We start from the raw sequence: 22,154 nt of genomic DNA, 5'->3' as shown, positions 1-22,154 counted from the left end.
TCACATGCACTCACTACATTGTCCTTAATGCGGTCATCACAAAAACATGTTTTCTCTCTTACTTTAAGTACTGGAGGATTATGGTTTTTTGTAGTCATCACTTGATGTAAACTTCTAATTCCAGGAATCGTTTGACAATTGTAAGGATTAGATCGATCTATATCTGTTACAAATACAAAAACTAATAGTCATATTTCAAAATAAATATTTAATTAAAAACTCAACTTGATTTGAAAAAGACATTAAAAATAAATATAACTTAGTTCACCTTTCACGTCCCAAAAGTAATGCTTATTGTATTCAGTATCTCGAGTAGCAAAATGAACTTTGCACCATTCAACAATTTGATTTGCGCTCTCTATCCTATTCCCTGTATGTACATAAAATATGCATGTATATATAAAATTTAAAATATATGCTATTAGAGTATTAAACATGTACATTTAAAAAATGCATATATTTACCCGCAAGTTCATGTTGTTGAAGCGCACATTTTATACATGCTCCTGCTCCATCATGCTCCCCTTTTCCGTGTCCACTTTCAAAGAAATTCCATAAAAACTTAACATTGGTTCTAGCATGTTGCATTGCTAACCAATTAAATGCTTTTGCAGATTTGAATTGTCATGTGAACGTGAGACATGATAAGTATCTACAATTATCCAAGTACATATATCAAATAGAAATAGACATGTCCAAATAAATACAAGTTAAAATAAAGTTAAATAAATGTGTAACTATTTCGTGTATACTAACCTGCACATCCATCAGACCAAATTCAGTGCTCTGAAACATTTATTCCACAATTTCTGAGATCTTCACACTAATCATATAAGATGATCCAAATCACAAAATACCCCCTTCATGTGGCCAAAACTCCCCCTGTTGTACTTAACCACCATTTTCATTGAAATTTCTTCATGAAACCCTCACTGTTCCATAACAATCAATCAATGTTGGATTATTTCTATATTTTAAGAGTTAGTAGGCTATTATACAGGTTAGAATAACACATCCCATGAAGCTAGGGCCCTTGGATTTTCATGGAATGGTCATATTATGAAAATAACCTAGACTATTGTAGAAAAAACTCAAAACTTCTAATCTATCAACTAATACCAGTCGTCTAATTGTAGGGTATGTACAGGATCATGGTGTGTCAAAAAGTGGAGATCTAAAAATCTGTAGTTCTAAAATATCTCAAACCATTTCAAAATCTATTACAACTTTTTTCCCACCCACTTTGATACTAAATGAAAACAATTAATATCTTTATAAGGTCTACTATACCTTTTGATACCAAACCTATATGGTCAACTTTAAAAACATCCTAAAAATGAGCTTTTGGCCCATTTTTATGTGATTTTTACTTCAAACATGTAGCTGGCGACTTTTTTTCCACCAAAATTTAAAGGATTTCTTAAGAATGTTCTTATCTTTTCATAAATGTAAGGTTTGTCAAATTACGAGTTTAGTAAGTAATTATTAGTTATTTTCTAATGGAGTTACGTATAAAGTGCTAATTGAGATACTACTTGAGAAACAACTATAACTTTAAAATGGTACAACATTTTTTAAATTCAAAAGATGCATCACATTCTATGGTTCTTCTACTATAAGGGAAAAAAATGAAAAAATGATTTTTGCAAAGTTTTGGATTAGTTAAGGTGGTCAGACACGAGATTTTTTTTATTCCAAAAATACTAAAGTCAAAAATTAAATAATTATTATTTATTTAGAATAAAAATACCCAAAAATATGTGTCACATCCAAGCATAAGTCTACTATTTATATCTAGAATATTATTTAAAAATATTATCATTGATTTTGATTAAGGTGGTCAGACATACATCTACTTATTTTTGTTTTGAAAATTTTCTAATATTGCATTAAAATTCAAAATTTTGACCAATCAATTTTTATTTTTTTGAGATAAGTCCTAGTAGTTTAGAAACTAGATTCAATTCGCTACAAATTATTTTCTCTTAACTTTTTTATATAAAGTTAATAACAAGTACAAAATAACATGTCAAGTTGACATAACCCTGATTTTCTAATTTTTTATTGCCACTTAAGAGCATAGTTTGGTTGACCATGATCCTGCGCATACCCTGTACACTTAATCTCTTTCTAAGAGCTTCTGATCTTTTACAATAATTGTTTCTATTTTAAATATTTATATTCATTTTGTAATTCAAAAAATTGACATGGCTGCAACACAGCAACCCAAAAAACTTGAAGTAGACTCCTACTAAGCAAAAAAATTACAAAAAAACTACAAAAATAAAATAAATTATATGATACATAAAACAAACCAATTCACAAGAAGCATACATGAATTAATTTAGAGGATGCATCAATCTATTATGATTATCAAAGAAGCATACATAACAAATTTAGAGGATGCATCAGTCTATTATGATTATAAGTTCTCTAGGAATTAAAATGGTTACATATCCCTTAAAGACTCAAAATTCCAATACTGTACAATAATCTTTAACTTATTTTCCCTCCCCATAGTAGTAACAGAAAGTAAATCTGAATACTCCTCAAGATTGAATGAAACACCATCTTTTATTAATTATGTTGCTTCTTTCTACAATCCAATGGGTTCTTAGTCACTCAACACAACATCCACATCCTCAACAATCCAACATAAATATATTATAAGACCTTAAGGGGAAAAGAATCCAAGAAGGAAGCTAGGGAATCAACAGCAACTAGGGGCACAATGAAGAGAAGAGAAGCTAAGATGGAAGCCAATGACACTACAACGTCTAGGGATAAAATGTTGACTAGGAGGCTAGAATCACCACGGTTGAACAAAGAGTCCAAAGGATGGAGTTCTCCCATCAGAACCTAGCTAATCAGGTGATTACTACATTGAACACCCTAAATGAGAATATTAATAGTCTAGGTGAATCACTGATGAGTGTTGGTTATGGTGGTGAAAAGTTGGAGAAGGCCAGCTTGGACATTAGGCAGGCTGAGGATGATTTAAAAGAAACCAGGGATCTAGCGAATGCTTAGAACTAGGACCAAGAGGACATGGACAACCAGAAGACCAATGAAGCTACAGAGACCCTACAGGTTCTTGATAGGGAAAGCTAATAGTTAGTGCTTTCTTTTTGTCTCATATTTTTCTAATGTAGCTGGCTTTTTGTACCTAGTTGTGGGCTTGTTGTTTGGGTTTGGCTTTTGATAAGCAGATGGATTGCAATTGGAATTTATTTAATATTTCTATTTCAAATATGTTGTAAAAAATTATGGGTTTCAGGGTCCCTGTAAAACCTGTTTTACTTAATCAAAAACATGAATATATTATATGGATTGATGTCCTTCAAATCAATCATATTATAAAAATCCTTGCCTTCTAAGCTCTATTTTCTGAAGACAAAGGTGTTGTTGGGTTAATCTATTCCTATTCTTTAAATGGGTGCTCTCAAATAGACTCCATTGCACTCACCCACAAAAGTTATACAAGGTTGATACAAAAAGAAGGCTAGCCTCTGAAGATTTGGTGAAAAGCACCATAACTTTCCCACTACAAGCCTACAAATAAGATAACTATAAAATTTGTAATAATATTTTGATCGTATGCCAATAAAAGTGTGCAATTAAGTTACTTAAAAAAATTCTTAATAAGCAATACCACATGGAATGTACTTAATCTTCCCAAAGACTTAATCTCTATCTAAGAGGTTCTAATTTTTTACAATAATCATAAATTATATGATAACTTTTGTATATTATAAAGGTGTATTTGTTTCATTGTTAAGTATAAATATAAATTTATCTCATATTAAAGTGATGTACAAAAATTACATTTTAAAATAACATTTTAAAGATATTAGTTTTTATTTTTTGTATTTTTGAAATTAGAAGCCTACTCAAATCCTTAGAAGCCTAAGTTCAAATTCTTTCAACTTCCACAAAAAATTAGAGCAATTTTGCATGTGTATTTATCAAAGCATGCTCTATAATAAGGCACTAAGGTCCAGGTTGGGAAAAATAAAGAAATGACAAGGAGGACATTTTATGCTAAGGTGCATCCATCAATCAGTGCATTCAACATGGAAGTTATGTGTGCAAGGTAGCCCACAAACCTATAATTAGAGAGGTTAGTTATCGTTAAAACACAACCAAGTGTTAAATATATGAACCAAGTTTCCCTTAAAAAAGTGTAACACAATTATTTATAACAGTATTAAACTGCATACCTCATTTCCTACATGGAACTCCTCAAGGTAGATGAGGTACTCACTACAGTCTATAGGCATTACCTTCATGTGAAATTTGTGAAGCTCCTGAATAATGCTTCAACTACTTCTCTCTTCATTTTATTCATTTTTCAGTAAAAAACAAGAAAAGAAATACTTGTTTAAATAAAAGAAGCTAATCAATGTATAAAAGAAAAAATAGTTGTTAGGGTTATCTGACCACTAGTCTACTAAAACATAGTCTTTGAAAGAATACTTGAATTGATATATAACTATGAATTTCAAGTCCATGAATTAATTGAATTCAAATTACGTGTATACCCCTAACCTATCTTCAAGTATTATAACAATAACTCCTTCAAACAAATCGAGCTCAAGGAAACACTAAATTCTACAAGTTCTAATTATAATCAATGGACTACAAAAAATTACTAACAATAAATAGAGTCTTATTGCTGTTTATATTGAGACATTTTAACAAAGTACATATTAGTGTAGCCTACTCTCCTATGGTGTTGGGAACATTTCGAGTGGTTAAGTTATAATATAACAATATTTTAAGAAGTTATAAGTAGAAGATGCTATAGTTTCATTAGTTTCGAGTCTCCTAAGGCAAGTAAATTTATGTTACTTAAGAGAGACATAAGATAATGTTATTAATATTATATTCTCATCTATATTTGGCTTCTTTCCATGTGATGATGTTGTGCTTCTATGGAGGTTGTTGAAATTGTAGCAGATTGCATACACAATTATCTTTTGTTTGACCACATTTTGAAAGTTCATCTTGTTCCATCTGAGAAAATTCACTCTAGATTGTAAGATATTTTTAAAAAAATTGACTATCATCTAGAAATAATTTTCACATTCATATGCATTATCAATCATAGAGTATATTGTAGGAACACTACAAATACCTATTATGATTGGGCATTGATAACAATGTTAAAGTTTTTTTTTTGCATAGTTTCTATTTCCTATGATGCACTTGCTTTGTGTATTCATTTTATTTTGTTTAGCTTATAGTCTTTTAGTTGTTAAAAATGTAGCATTGGTAATTTTTCTCAGCATATTTTGTTTAATAAATTATTAGTTATCATGAATTGCCTGAGCATATATGATTATTACTTTTGATTTTGTATGCCTTAGAGTTCACATTGGCATCTATAACATCTTATATTAATTATGTACACACCTATGGTCACATAGAAATTTAACAAAATATCATTAATAAGGAAAGAATCCATGTTGAGTATCTTGTCTCGTCTCTATGCAAAGAGTGCTTGGTAATTTAATGTGTACTCAAATTATGGAGGTTGCAAACAACACTCATGTTACATGGAGTCACATCTTTAACAATCTATCTGATCCAAATTGGAAAGTGAAGAATGACAAAATACTAAGGATAGTTATGTAGAATTTCACATAACAATGAAAAAGAGATCTTTCTTATAACTATTGTTATTATCAAATGCAAAGTAGAATACATAGGTTTGGAAAATTTTATTTTACCTTCTAAGGTCTTCAAGATCTATTTGCACCAAATATGCCTCTGTGAAATAAAATTTCACCCCAAACACTATTCTTTGGTACCTTTAAAGTGGTCTCAATGCATTAAAAAATTAAAGACTTGATGAAACACATGTAACAACATTCATAGTTAAGTACTCTTTTAAAAACCTTTGAGCACTTCTTCACACAATCTTTGTAAAAAAGCTCATTGGTTTGTGCTCAAAACATTTTAATCCATCTGTTTACTATCTTTTAATGTTCTAGATTATTGGAGACCTAGGGAATTGCACTCAAAATTGCAAAAACTTCATTGTATTATAATGTAGAATTGTTGTTACAATTAGAGAACACATTAGTTACACCAAATTTTTCTTTCAAAAACATATGTGCAAATATAAACATTTAGTACATGTTCAATTTTTTTGCATATAATATACACATTGGTTAGCTCAAATTTTTCTTTCAAAACCATATGTACAGATATCAACATTAAGTACAACATGTCCAATTTATTTGCAGATATATTTTCTTGTGAAGAAAGACTAGGCCTAACAACATGAACCCAGAACAAAATAATGAGACAATGGCTACATTGTGATCTCAGTTCCAAAGAAAAGCTTATTAATGTAATAGTCCTTGCAAAAAGTGTAAAGGCTTAAAGAATTGATGAATTCTAATCACAACAGCATAGAGACATTGTAGGAAACATGGTCGCATTGAAGGTGGCCACAATTTTTGTCCATTGGTAAGTGTGGATTTCCTACTAAAGGAACATGGAGGTGTGAATATCCAAGTTGAGGTTAACACTCCCATGGAATAAGATGATAATGTGCTAGAGGACATTTTCGAAGAAGATGGTATTGGAGCAGGTGATGAAGAGGCTCACGATGATGGTACTAGTGCATTTGATAATGATGATGAAGATAATCCTTATATACCTTTACTGGAGAAGGCACACGAGACCTATACGAAGGCTCCCACACAACTCTTCTCTTGATTATAGTGTTTTTGGTGAACTTAAAGGTTATGAATGGTTTATCCAATATAGCAATATCATGAATGCTAAGGTATGCGACTTTTTCATCTTCAATATTAGTATTCAATTAATATTTTTTATATTAATAATGCATATTTGTTGTTGTAGGTTGATAGGTGAGTTTTTGTTACCACCATCAAACATTTTACCTCATTGGTACTAAGAATTATCTACCATTATAAATCAGATTGGAATGAAGTATCAGACAATACATACATTTTCCAATGATCACATTCCATATCATAAACAACATGAATTTTCAATACAATGCCCTGATTATCATATTAGTAGATATCAGTTAGATCAAATAACAAAAAAGGTGCCTCACAAGGTTCTTTGGTACATTCTCATTATTCCACATCTTCAACGATTATTCAAGTGCACTAGCATGGCACAATTTATGAATTACCATGCATGCAATAGAAGTCAAGATGTTATTATGTGAATGCCTATAGATGATTCTACATTTAAAGAGATAGAAGAAACATGGTCACACTTTAAAGAAGAACCTTGTAATTTGAAGCTTTCATTAGCAGCAGACAATGTCAATCCATTTGAAGATATGAGAAATGTTTACTCAGTGTGGCCTATTTTTTTTATTAACAATAACATTCCTCCTTGGACGTTCATAAAGAGGGAGCACAGAATGTTGTCAATGATTGTGCGAGAAATTTTTACATTTAATAGTTTTCTAAATTAATTTTTAAAATATGCATGAAAATGGTCATAATAATTATGTAATGTTTATGTTCATTCAATTACTAAGTAAGTACCAAGTTAAAGATATGAACGTGTATATTGAGCCCCTAATTGACGAGTTGTTAAAGTTATGGAATGAAATCACTATGTATTAGATCTCTAGACCAATAGGACATTGACAATTTCAATTCAATGCAATGCTTGTATGGACAATACATGATGCCTCTGGGCTAACTCATTTTTGTGGTATGTTATATTGTTAAAATCACATATTTTTGGTCTATTATAGTGTTTACACAATACTTATTGTATGCTTAAGATGCACATGAAAATTGTACATGATCTTTTAGGTTTGCAGACAAAAAAAAATTAACATGTCCAATTTGTGGTCCGAAGACGAAATCACATCATTCAAGAAGTTTAGGAAAGTAGGTGTTTGATGAGTTTAGGAACTTTCTTCACAATAATAATAAGTATCAAATTACTCAAAAATATCTTTTTAATGGGAAAGAGGAGACATCATCAAGGCCACAAAGAATGAAACTTCATTTATGGAAATTGGAATATCATCAACTAAATCATCGAGGTAACGTCTAGTTTGTTGTCCGGAGTTTAAAATTTATATTTTGATATTGTCTTATTTACTAATGATGTAATTGATGCTCATAAAGGTCGTCAAAGAATCAATGACCAACTTCTTAGAAAAATGAAAAGTTATCCTACATAATTAGTAGGTTATTGTACTACAAGGATCTCTCAATCATGCATTTGTTTGATGCTATGCATATTAGAAAGAATGTAACAGAGACACTATGGAAAATATTGGAAGGCATGATAGAGAAAAAATTGCAAAAAAATTGTATTGAAATTCATGAATCCAATGCTCTAAAATATTTCATCGAATCAAATAGCAATGGAGACTACATAAATACAAGTGCCCTTCCTTGGTTATTAACAAAGCAAAAAAGTGATGTATTAAAAGAAGTCACTAAAAAAAAAAAATTCAATAGAATTTGCTACAAATATAAGCACTCTTCTATCAAAGATAGGTGATTTTGGGCCAAGGTTGAAAACACATGATTGGCCCTTCATCAAGGTAAGTCATATTCTCTATTTACAGTATATTTTTAAAATTTAATGTACTACCCATTGTATTATTTAATAATATATTAAAATGATCATTTTTTAATGATTGTAGTACGTCCTGCCTCTATCCCTCCCACATCAGTTTGAGAACAATATTAAACAAGTTATATACAACCTTGAAAAATATATGAGGTTAGAAGTGTTTTTTTCTTAGATTTGTATAATTTTATCTAAAATCTCATTTATATGTTCTTGTGTGTTGAATCTCTTTCAGGTGGCTATCATCTAAAGAAATTGATAAAAAAGATATAAAATATTGGAAGAGAAAAATTTCATAGCTTATGTGTGAAAAGAAAAAGTGTCTACCTTCAACCTTTTTCAATGCTCAGGAACACTCTCATACATCAAGTTGAGGAGATTGAATTGTGTGACCTATACAAACTAGGTCAATGTGAATGGTTGAGGGGCACTTGAAATTTATGAAGGGCTTGGTTCAACAAAGAGCACATACTGAGGGTTCTATGGTAGAGGGATATATGGTTTACTAGAACATAGTCTACATTAGTGAATATCTTCCAAAGTTTGAGAAAATATCCATGTAGATCACATTTGGGATCCCGACTCTAATGAAAAATTCAAATGAGAGATAGGGAAAGGTAGATTGAGGAGATTGACAAGTAATTATAAATTTTTTCTTTGTAGTTTATTAATTTATCCATCATCAATATAAGTTGTTTCTAACTAGTCTAATTGTTTTCTTTATAGTTGGTTGTGAGTAGGATGCACTACATTTGTATATTGCAAATAATCTTGATTGGATGATGGTATGGATTGAACAGTCTCAAGAAAATGGTCACTCATTAACATGGGATAGTGTTGCATCGTTGGTTAAAGAAGCTCATCGTAATGGAGATCCCAATGTTATGCCAATGGTACTTGATCTGGTATATGAATTAAGAGATACAAAAGTATGTAGAAGATTACTAATAATAAGCCATAAGTTTAATATCAACTCACAAATTGATGTAAATAATATTGACATGTTTGAAAAATTATAGGTCAAACATCACAAAGCTACGTACTACCATGGCTGTAAATTTTGCATAAAAAAGTCAGATGAAACAAAGAAAATGTGTGATTCTGGGATAAATGTAGTCTTTTTGGTCACCAATATTTCCTCTAGAATTGACATACATCCTCAGCAATCTAAAAATTGATACCATGGTATTTTGGATGATATACTTGAGTGCGACTTTAATTCATTCAAATAGTTCTATTTTTCATCAAATGGTTCAAGCTATGACTTAATCAAAATGATCCTTATAGAACTATCGTTGAACATGATAGTAGATTTACAATGATTAATACAAGGTCATTTGAGCTAGTCGGAGATGAGCCTTATGTTCTCCCAAGCCAATACGAGCAAGTGTTTTACTTTGGTGTTCCACACAAACCAGGTTATTCAATTTTTTTTAGAAACAATTCAAGAGGAAGGGTAGTAAAGTATAATGTGATAGAAGAAGATACTGAAGAAGCAAAAGACAAAAAATGATAATCACGAAAGATTGTTACCCAATGATGAAGAAGAAAATGGTGATGATTTTGGTCATGTTGACAATAATGGTGATGATGATGATGATGATGATGATGACAATCATGATCATGTTGATGAAGATGGTGATGATCATGGCAATGATGGTCTTGATGATGATGGTGATGAAGATGATGATGATGGTGATAAAGATGGTGGTGGTGATGACAATGATCAAAGTGACAAGTATGATGATGATGATAATGATGATGACATGGATGAAGATGATGATCAATGAAATGTCTATCTAGGTACAATCAATTTCAACTATGATAGGGTCATTTACAACCAAAATTTTCTTTCAAAACCAGATGTGCAGATATTAACATTAAGTAGAACATGTCAATTTTTTTTTTTACATATACATATTAGTTACACCAAATTTTTGGCTAACTTAAGATAAATGATTTACATATACAATCTACTTTATTATTAATATTTTTTTTTGGTAAGTCTATTACTTTTATTTTGCTACTAATTCTTTTTTACGAGGTGACATGGATAGACCACCATGTTGTACAGGTAGGGATGCATCATCTCACACACCTTCTTTAACAGAGGTAAACCTTAATTATTGTAATTGTTCAAATTATATAGAAAAAAATGTCTTATTATTATGTTCTTTCAAAACCATATGTGCAGATGCAAACATTGAGTACAACATGTCAAATACTTTCATTTTGCTGCTGATTTCTAAGAATTACTAGTCTTTTTCAAAGGGTAACACGGCGTGACCACCACGTACAGGTGGAGATGCATCATTTCACACACCTTCAGTGGAGGTAAACATTAATTATTGTAATTTTTATTGTTATTTACAAACAAATGTTGTATTATTATGTTCTTTTTGTTATGGCTTTGGAGTTATTTTGATGAAATTTTACTAATTTTGAATTTTGCGGATATATAGATTAGTTACACCAAATTTTTCTTTCAAAACCATATGTGCAGATACAAACATTAAGTACTACATGTCAAATACTTTCATTTTGCTGCTGATTTCTAAGAATTAGTAATCTTTTTCACAAGGCAACATGGGTAGACCACCACGCACAAGCAAGGCTACACCAACTTAATCACCTTCAACGGAGGTAAACATTAATTATTGTAATTTTTATTGTTATATAGAAAAAAAAGTTGTATATATTCTTTTCTTTATGGTTGGATTTATTTTGATGAAATTTTATTGATATTAATGTCACAAATGATAGGAAAAAGCTACAATGACAGCAGATCAAATGCGATCTAAAATATGGGCATCATTTGTACATGACATCACCTTTAGTGCTAACCCTATGTTCATGGACCAACAACTCAAAAAAAGATACATTGATGAAATTGTTAACATTATCATCAATTGTGACACAAGTGAGGAGAAACAGGAACTTAAAAAAGAATTGGACCGTATGGTCCAATCTTTGAAGGTAAGTAGTAATTAATCTAAAGTAATAATAGCAGTTTAATAGATGTTAATATTCTATAGTATCTTATGGATCATGATCTAAAATATTTGTATTCTTGTACAGAAATATGTGACAACTATGACATCACATGGTGAACATGGTGAGGGTTGTAGTGCACAACCTTCGTGTAAGTTACAGTTTCTTTATTCATTTTCATCAACATTATAACACAACTTTTTTTTTTGGATGCTTCTAGCTAGTATCCCATTTCATCTTTATCCATTGCAAATTTCTTTGCTAACAATATTGTAATCTTCAACTCACGATGAAGTGTGAACACCTCCTTCAGTTGATGGTCTAATATTGTTGTATTCATTGTCGGCAACAAGGAGCACACAAACATCCTTGTGTATGCCTAGTACAACTAGTAAAACTTTTTATTTCTATATTGCGTAATGTGCTAACCATGCATTTTTTTTTGTTGGGTGGATTTTATACTCATGTACCTATTTTTTTCACTAATAGATAGACCTTTAGTTGATAGAGAAATAGAGAATAGTACTACTGAAGCTGATCCATTTCCTGGAGCAATCGGAGTGACTAGTACTAGTTCATTTGAAGGGACATTATTGCTGAACAAGAAAACTATGTTTCCATTTAAATTACGAAAGCTTTGAGGTGCTTTAAAATTGTTATTATTTAAAGTATGATGTAGTTTACTTATACATAACTCATTTTGGATTGATAATCTCTTTATGTTTTTTTAGGTAATAATGTTTTCTTTGACCATCTTTCTAATATGATATAGTGACTATTTGAACCCACCATACGTAAAAGCTACTTAGTTTCATATCATTGCTACTTAATTTTTCTTTTCTTTCATTTATTGTATTATATTAAAGTTATTGATCTAACAATTTTTTTTATTTTTAAAAAGGTGGAATTTATAGGCTTCTGAATTAAAAAATTAGCTGATTACATCTTTTGAGGACTTATTTGGAAAAAAACATTTTTGACACTGGCCTACTTCTGAAAAGAGTATCAAGGCATATAAAGGCTATGAGGGATCAATATAGAAGGGGTCTTATGGAGAACCCAAAGTACGAGCATCCTCCTATGATTCCACCAATGGAGTGGAATGAAATAATAGAAGATGCAAAGGAGAAAAGGCTATGTAAAAATAGAGTAAATGAACTCGCAGAGGGAAAAAGAAGGTATCTAATGATAGTAATAAGTACATTGTAATCATGCACTAATTAGTGATCTTTGTAAATATATAATCTGACATGTTTGAAACTGTTAATAGACTACAGGATACATCTGTGGTTTTAAAAGTGAGACTAAAAAAATTTGGCCAGCACAAACTTGGCTCTGGTGGCTATAAGAATCTTCAGTCTCGACTTGTAAGTAACAACAATGAAATTTCACACACACACACACACACACACATATATAATGTTGCAAACAATTTTATTTAATGAAACCATACATGGGAAATTGATGGTGTTAAGCAAAAAATACAGGGCACAGAATTCAATGTGGAGGTCACAGATGAAGATAGAAAAATTGCCTTGAAGGAAGGCTATAAAGTCATGGCTACACACCTATGCCAAGAATCTAAAAGCCTTACCAAAGAATTTGGTGCACCAAATGAGACATAGGTAAATTGGTCAGATTAGAAGTAAATCAAATTGAATAGTTGAGAAAATTCTTTTTTTGTGCTAGTTTCGAACATAAATTGACTACATAACAATGCGCATAAAATTTTACTGTAGCCTTGGTATCCTACCATAGAACCTACTCATAATGAAGACCATGATTTACATTATAGTGGTGGAGGTATTAATTTTCTATTGGAAATTAATTATTCAATTATGAATATAATTTAACATCTTCAATTGCAATTTGATGTGTATCCTTTTTTTGAATATTTTAGAGTATGTTGAACATCATGGTGAAGGAATGGAGCATGTTCCAAGTGTTTAGCATGTTGACGTGGCAGTGGATGAAAATGTTAATGTACATGATGTCACATTTTCAAGTAAGAAAAATGCATGCTATGTTGTACTAGTACTTAATTATAGACTTGTAATAGTTAAAAAAAGAAAAAGAGTATGTGAATTTAACCCATTTACTTGTTCTTGCAATAGAGCCCCCTTTAGTGCAGCAACCTCCTACTCCTTCAAAGAGGAGGAGCAATTGTAATTTAACATTACATGTGCCACAAGAGGAGGAAAATAAGGAAGATATTGATGCTCCTCTCAGCCTTTTTCTTAACAGAGCTAAGAAAAACAAAAAGAAGAATTGATGTTTTTAAAATGGTGTTTGATAAACCTTGTTGGATGATGAAAAAACTTTGTTTTAAGTAATTATCTATGAATTTTGCATATTAATATTGATTTTTATTTTATGTTAATGAATATTGTTATGTGATAATGAAGTCTTGATTAGTATTGTGTATTAATAAATTTTATATCATATTAATGAATGTTATATGATTTTATTGATTGAATGTTATAGTTCATAGATGCATGAATGAATGAATGAAGTATGTAATTAGATAATAATGGATAATTTAGATTGATGTTAGGGGAGGGGGTGAGGCCAAATGAGTTTCCACCTTCACGTGGTTGACCTTGTTAAGTAGAGAATATTATAGTATTCTTGAAACCAAGTGAAGCTCAAACTAACATACCAAAGAATCACAAAACCCAAATCCATCTATCTCTCATCTTCTCATCCCAATAATTCATCTTTTCCACCACTTTTTGCATATTCAATATTTTATTATTCACAATCTTGATAATTGAAACCTCCATCTTGTTGGTAAGTTGTTCCTATCCTATCCTTTTTTTCTTTAATGCATCGATTTCTCTCCTACCATAAATCCCATATGATAATAGATGGTGTTGTAGTCCACAAGCCACCATACAAACAATCCTTATTTTGAATAGATGTTTATCTTTGGTCTTAGCTATTTTGTATATAGGTAATTATAGCTCTCCTCAGTGTTCTAGTTTTCAATAGTGATTTGATAGTTGCTCTGAACAACTGCAACCCCATATCCCAAATCACACACATCGTGATTATAATGAGCACCTGTCTCATATACAAAAAATTGCTCATACACATCATAGGTACACAAGTTAACTAGCTTTCCATACATCACATACATAGTTAGTAGCTCCAACATACATCACAAAGACTATATTGACCTACTCAAATGTGAATCACAAGACAATAGTGACTAGTTCACATATAATGGCTAATCATTCCCTGCCCATGTGCATCCTAAAGGAGGGGTTGTTAGTGCATTGTGCACTACACTATGGGTCCCATTCCTTTCCTTGGTCTTGGCACTAATAGATACTTTGGAAGGGGATTAGGTTCATCCAATGCTAGACCCAATTGGGTGAAGTTTACCATTTCCACTTCAAACTAAACCCAATAGCATACCACAAGGTTTCTCCAATTATCACCTACTTGTTCCTCATTAGAAATTGTCTTCCCTGCAATCCCTTAGATAGCCCAGAAATTAATCCTTGAGGAGGTAGCCTCATAATAGGTATTAGATATATGTACCACAAATCCTTTTAATGAGCCTACTCAGAAATGATTTCCAAGGCCCACGGATAAGTAATTCCCCATCTTTCTCAAGGTTAGTGATGAAGAGTTCAACAAGGAATTGAATGGTTGAAAATGTATTATGAATCATCAACTATTCCTTAATGTAATTTAAACGCATAATGATGAAATTTGATCATTAGGAATTGGCACTCTTCTAGTAAGGAAAGTTTTATATCATTATATTTGAGTGGGATCTAAACCCTAGTTGTGAATAGTAGAGTAAGTTAGTAAAAGTCTCAATAGGGGACATTGCAGTAGTAGAGTATGCTAACATCCCATTTGAGCAAGGCAGTGAGCAAAAAGGAAACCAGTAAGTCTTCAATGGCAGTAGTTCGACTATATATCAACTAAATATTGGTGAGGGTCCAATAGAAAATTATTGATTACTGGAAAAGTATCAAAATATTACACTTTGACTCAAATCAAGAGTCACATATCAGATAGTCATTGGCTGATGGAGGTTGTGATATAACACTTTAAGATATGAAGTCATCTATTCACCCAGGCATCAAATAAGATTCAACACTCTATCATAGATTATCAAATGAATGGGGCGCATAGAGATATAAAGGATATGAAAGAGGAGAAATCACAAACTTCTACCAATAACACAAAATCTAAGTTATTCAAGTTGATAGATGATAAGATGATCATAGAACTAACTAAACAATTTAATGATATCAGGATTACTATACTGCTCATGGGGATGATGCACTCTTCATTGAAAAAGCTTACTACCACACCATAACCGCTCTTCGTCAATTGGCTAATGAACATGATGCTCTCTCAAGTGTGAGCATTAGCAGGAATATGTTTGAAGCAATTATCAGAAACCTTTCGTTAGAGAGGATTGATCATACTGTGGAGATTTTTGAGGAAAGTGGATCAAATTGGAGGTTGGAAAAAAATAGAACCCCTGGCAAGCTTGGTAGTTTTGAGGACATTCTCTTTGCTAGCAATGACATGTAAGATACACCAATGATAATAAATCTTCAATATGTTGCCTGACAGGTATAGTAGATAGCTTCTGTAGCTAATGATCTTCAATACCTTGATTATTCTATCTATGCTTAAGAATGGAGCTTTGGCCTAGGTGGCTAGCAACATGGTTGATCATTCACCCGGGGTCCCTACCTAGATGGCATTCCTCATGATTCCTCTTTCTCTTACACATCCTTCTATAATGATGAAAGTTCACAAATAGATTATTGAATATACATTCTATATCAGATCATTATAAAGATAATTGATTGAAAAAAAACACATAGGCAATGATAAATACCACAAGAGAAATTGCTAGATTACAAGATGCTAGTAATAACAGTTGTGAAAATCCTAGGGGTCTATTGCTTTCATATGCCTAATCTCCATTTTATCTTATTGTTTAATTCCTGTAACTACTTCTGACTTATTATTGTGTTTGATTCTTCCTCAATGATTCCTTAGGACATATTCTTCAATTGTTCCCATGATGTTTAGCAAGGAACTTCTGAATTTATTAATTGTTGGACGATTTGATTATGCCTTCCACTCTGATCCACCTTTCAATGAGTATTGTACCAATCCTCCTTTTTACTTTATTGTTGGAAGGCTTACCACCTTTCATAAGGATTGAGTCACCACTTTCCATTGTTGCCTTTGAGAATAATATATTATTCCCCAAAGTGATCTTGGTTGGATGTTCTTCTTCAATAAAATCTTCTACCCTTTATATCTTCCAATTTGAGGGAAATTCACACCTCTTCATCATGTCTATCCCTTTGCAATGGTTACAACTTGTCACAATTTCCACCCTTTGAAAGAGTCACTTCCCTATTTTATTTATCTATGTTCCTTTCTTCTTCATTCCTTCCTCTTTCTTCCTTCCTCTCTCTCACCCTTTCAAATGAACTCTCCTCTCATCTATATCTAATGTCAAGGGAGTCACATTTCTTCATTTCACATCTCTTGACCTTTCATTTAACTTAATTAACTTGTAATTATTTTATTTTATATTTTATTATTTATTAACTCTTATATTTAAATTTTTATTTATTTATTATTAAAAACTATTTTAGAAATTAGAAATTATAGAATGCACCAAGATTATGCAAATGGTCCCAAAGTTGTATAAAATTAGGCACAACCACTAAAGTGAGCCTAAACTAAGTGTGAAATTGTAAAGGGACAATTTATGACACTACTCAATCAAGCTTTGTGAAAATAACATAGAAAACAACACAATGGACCAATACATTAGGTAGAAAATAATCATACACAAAAGCACAAAGTGAATGGAATAAAGATGACAAAGGAGTAGGAATGAAGGAAGAAGTGGATGGCTTTTTGTCTCCTTCACTAGATCTTTTCTTGCTATCCCCATCCCTAGCAAATATTATCTCCCTAAATTAATAAAAGTAATGATGAGAAAAACCTTCAAAGTACTTGGAGTGGAACAATAAACAAGTTACTCACCCATTTGTCAAGTCCTCAAAGGTCTCACTTGTATCTTTTCCATCTCTTCCCTTATTGCAAATAAAATATGTAGCTTGGCTGAGTTATAAGTTTAACCTAAGTGTCATTATCTCTTAGTATTATTTGATCTTTTCAATAGCTATAGGGAAGATGAAAGCTATTTTTGTTTATTAATATTTTTAAATTTCTAGCTGAAGCTAAAGGTGGATTTGTAAGTCACCTCCAAGAAAAATGCTATTTGGCTTACAAGTGTTCTTCCATGGGAGTCCAAATGAATTTATATTTTTTCATTTATCTCATAATTTTTCATATTGTATACTCTTCCTCTCCTAGATTGTAACCTCGTGATTAAGTTTGAGAGTAAACCCAACTTTGCCAATCCACCTTATTTCCTCATCATCAATATATTTTCAACATCAATTCTCTTATTTTTATCATTTAATGTTGTTGTGTTGTCATATAATATTTGCACATCTACATAGTATTTATGAAATGTTTTCGACTATCTCTCACTTTTCCAACACATCATGGGAGTTGAATAATAGGTAGAAATCATAGGCTAATTGATTGAATAATGGTTCCAATTTCTATATTTTTGAGTTAAGCATTTCTTGGAGCTTTCCTATTTCAAGAACATTTAATGTTTTTCCATTGGAAGAACAACTTTTGATTTTCCCTTTCAAACACATGGGACTTATAGGGGATTCCATATTGCTGGCCCTTAGAAAACTTCACAATTTACAACTGGGTGTAACACAGGCCTGTTGGAGTGTGACATATTATAGTGTTCTTTCCTAGTATGGTATAGTTACATGTAGATAATCTGAGAACTCATTGCCTTCCAACTGAGAAAGTTCCAAGCCTAACTTCAAATCAGATTTTCAACAAATCTTGTATACATGATAATCATGAATTCCAATCAAGATGTTGGAATCCCTAAAGAATGAAAATGTTAACCTCAATGACCTATGATAGGTTCACCAATCTTCCAACCTACTGTTGTCAACTCTAATGAACCTCAAACACTTTTGGATTGGATTTGACCTTAAGCATACTCTATTTCAAAAAGTTTATAGTTTGCCTTCAAGTGGTATATTTGACTTTTCCTCAAATAATAGTTACACCATTCTCCTTGTGACCCATATAGGGTTCTACAAATAGTGCTTTCAGTGATCTTTCTATCCCTTTCAAGATTATGGAAATGTCTTTGAATCAATTAAATTAATTGTCCTTTTTCCTGCAGTTGTCTTAAAGCTTAATGCAGTATTAATTTATCCAAATATTAGAAGGATGGATATGTTTTAAGGTACAGAAGATTCATAAATAATGTGAATGTTAAGTATCTGTAACAATGGTGTTGCTTTATTTTCTCTATTTAAAGAAAAAATCTATTTCAATTTTTTTAAAACATTTTTATCCTTATTTTAATTCATGCATCTTTACCGACTTTTGCATTTTATAATCAGTGAAGTGTGTTGAAATGTATAAACACTGGTGTGTTGCTTTAGTTTAGGATTGAATAATGTGTAAGATAGAACTGAAATTTTGAAGGTGTCACCTTGAAAGTATATCCAGTAATAAGTACTGGTATGTTCCATCTTTAACCTCAGAACTCCAAAGTAAATGCTATATTCATGCCAATATATCTTCTTACTATGGTTTGAATAATCTGCGCTTGTTTGGAGAAAATAATTAATTTGGTTTTTGAATCATGTCTTCAAAGTTTAAACACTACACAAACAATGTTTAGCATTTTAATTTCTTCCATACAGGAAAAAGTATAATTCGATGCCATAGTTTGCCGCTTTGTAATTTTTACTGATTTTTAGCTTATATTGATGTTTGTGAGACTATAATATTTAAGAGGTATAACTTCAGCATAATTTCTGCAGCTATATTTTGAACTGAGTTATTCAAGTTGACAGATGATATGATGATCATAGAACTGACTAAAGATTTTATGATATCAGGGTTACTATACTACTCATGGGGATGATGCACTCTTCATTGCAAAAACTTACTACCACACCACAACTACTCTTTGTCAATTGGGTAACGGACATGATGCTCTCTCAAGTGTGAGCATTAGCAGGAATATGTTTGAAATAATTATCAAAAACTTGTTGTTAGAGAGAACTGATCATACTATGGAGCCTTTTGAGGGAAGTGGATCAAATTGGAGGTTGGCAAAAACTGAAACCCCTGGCAAGCTTGGCAGTTTTGAGGACATTCTCTTTGCTAGCAATGACATGCAAGATACACAAATGATAATCGCTTTTCAATATGTTATTCATGAAAATGATTACCTTGTGGGTATGGCCTTTTTTGACCCAACAAAGAGAACTTCAGGCATCACCGAGTTTCTTGATGACAGCCTATACTCAAACCTGGGATTTTCTATGATAGCTCTTGGTTGTGGGGAATGCTTGTTACCTCTAGGCAGTAGAAAGTCCATTAAATAAATGCCTGCATGATGTATTGGCAAGTTGTAATGTTCTCTTAACTGAAAAGAAGAAATCTGATTTCAAGTCTAGGGATGTTGATCAAGATCTCCGTCGCCTTGCACCACTTGAGTCATTGAAGGATATAGTTGCAAGTTCAGAGTCTGCTGCTGGAGCTCGGGGGGCCCTCCCCTCTTACACAGATTTGCTTGCAGATGACAGCAATTATAGAAAGTTTACCATTCAGTATTATCACATAGGCAGTTTTATGCAGCTGGATGCTGCAGCTTTACGAGCATTGAATGTTCCTAAAAGTAAAATAGATGCGAAGAAAGAACTTTAGTTTATTTGGATTGATGAACAGGACATGTACTGCTGGCATGGGGAAGAGACTGCCGAATAGGTGGCTCCAGCAACCTCTCTTAGATGTAGAAGAGATCAAGTGTAGACTAGATATGGTGCAGGCATTTGTTGAGGATGCAGTATTACGCCAAGATTTAAGACTTCATCTAGAAAGAATTGTAGATATTGACTGACTTGTGCAAAAATTGGAGAAGGGTGGGGCCAATCTACAAGATATTCTAAAGCTCTATTAGGCAAGGACCTTTAAGTTTTAATCTATTTGATTTTTTATTCTATGCATTTGCAATAAACGTGCTTTGTGTTTTTTCTCTTTTATGATCACATGGATACTTTTGCACTGAATTTAAGTGTTTCTTTCACAACAATAACATCGTTCTTTTGAATGAATGTTGATCATTGCTTTGTATCTAAATTTATTTTTGTGCTGTGCAATTGCACTTACTGATTGAATGGTGTATTTCATCATCTATGATTGTTCTTAGCTATCATGCTAAGCTTGCAGTTTACAGATATCACATCTTTTACAAGATGAGAACTATGGTTTTCAAGCACTTAAACTATTTTTGGATTGTTTTTGTTGACTATAGTTATTTTACATGTGATTCACAAGCATATGACTTCCTATAATCAAAAGTTCAATTGAACGATATCAAGGGGACTTTTCTTTATTGATCAGGGAAAGATATTTGGATACCTTTGAACTTTGGACAGATGAAGAGCATTTGACAAAGTTTGCAGCACTTGTGGAGGTTGTTGTTAATCTCGATCAACTTGACAATGGACAGTACATGATCTCAATTGGTTACGATCCTAGTCTGATGACACTTAAGAGTGAACAAGATGAAGTGGAAGAACAAATTCAAAAAGTACATCATAGAGCAGTAGATGATCTAGATCTTCCTATTGACAAGGCTTTAAAACTTGTCAAAGGCACACAATTCGGACAAGAGGAACCAAAAGTACAGAAGCAGTTGAATACATCACATATAGTCTTAGAAACATGGAAGGATGGAGTCATATTCACAAATGCAAAACTTAAGCGACTTGGGGAGCAATATATTAAGTTATCAGATGAATATTCAAGTAGTCAAAGGCAACTTGTTACCCGTGTGGTACAAACAACAGCAACGTTTACTGAGGTAAGTTTTTTTAGTCTGTTTTTTACCTTAGTTACTATTTAATCTGTGGGAAATAATTCTACACATAGTCTTAATAAAATTTTCTCTGATATTGTGTTCCTTTTCAATATATCTATTGCTTTAACTCATATGCCTTCATATTGTTGAGTCCTGACTGTTTTTATTTAAAGTCCTTAAAGCTTACATGAATACTTCAAATAATAAAGGCTAGATTAAGCTATTCCTTTATATTGTTGAGTCCTGACTGTTTTTATTTAAAGTGCTTAAAGCTTACATGAATACTTCAAATAATAAAGGCTAGATTAAGCTATTCCTTTTGCATGCTTATTGAATCTTCCAAAAAGAATGTATTATTGCAGGAAAACTAAATTTTTTTTAGGTGATGATTGATTTGAAATTTTCTTAATGCCAGTTGGATGATATTGTATGGATATCAAGTAATGTTGTAAGACAGGTTTTGAATGAATTGGTTTTTGAACTCATAGGCCTTTGATACCATACAATGACAATCTATGTTAACACTTAAGCAGTTAACTCTATGTTTCATATTTCTTTAGGAGTCAGTCCCACCTCTTCAACAAAC

The 22,154-nt window shown here is 31.8% G+C and overlaps 1 pseudogene; it reads left to right on the top strand.

Annotated features, from left to right (window-relative positions):
• The window catches only part of LOC149552921 (DNA mismatch repair protein MSH2-like), a 40,922-nt pseudogene that overhangs the window by 6,125 nt on the left and 12,643 nt on the right, over window positions 1-22,154 (top strand).

The sequence above is a fragment of the Cupressus sempervirens genome, chromosome 6 (assembly GCF_028749045.1).
Source record: "Cupressus sempervirens isolate cs-2001-9-10 chromosome 6, ASM2874904v1, whole genome shotgun sequence".
NCBI classification, from domain to species: Eukaryota; Viridiplantae; Streptophyta; class Pinopsida; order Cupressales; family Cupressaceae; genus Cupressus; species Cupressus sempervirens.
The sequence above is the reverse complement of the archived record's forward strand: the minus strand, read 5'-3'. Positions and strand labels throughout refer to the sequence as shown.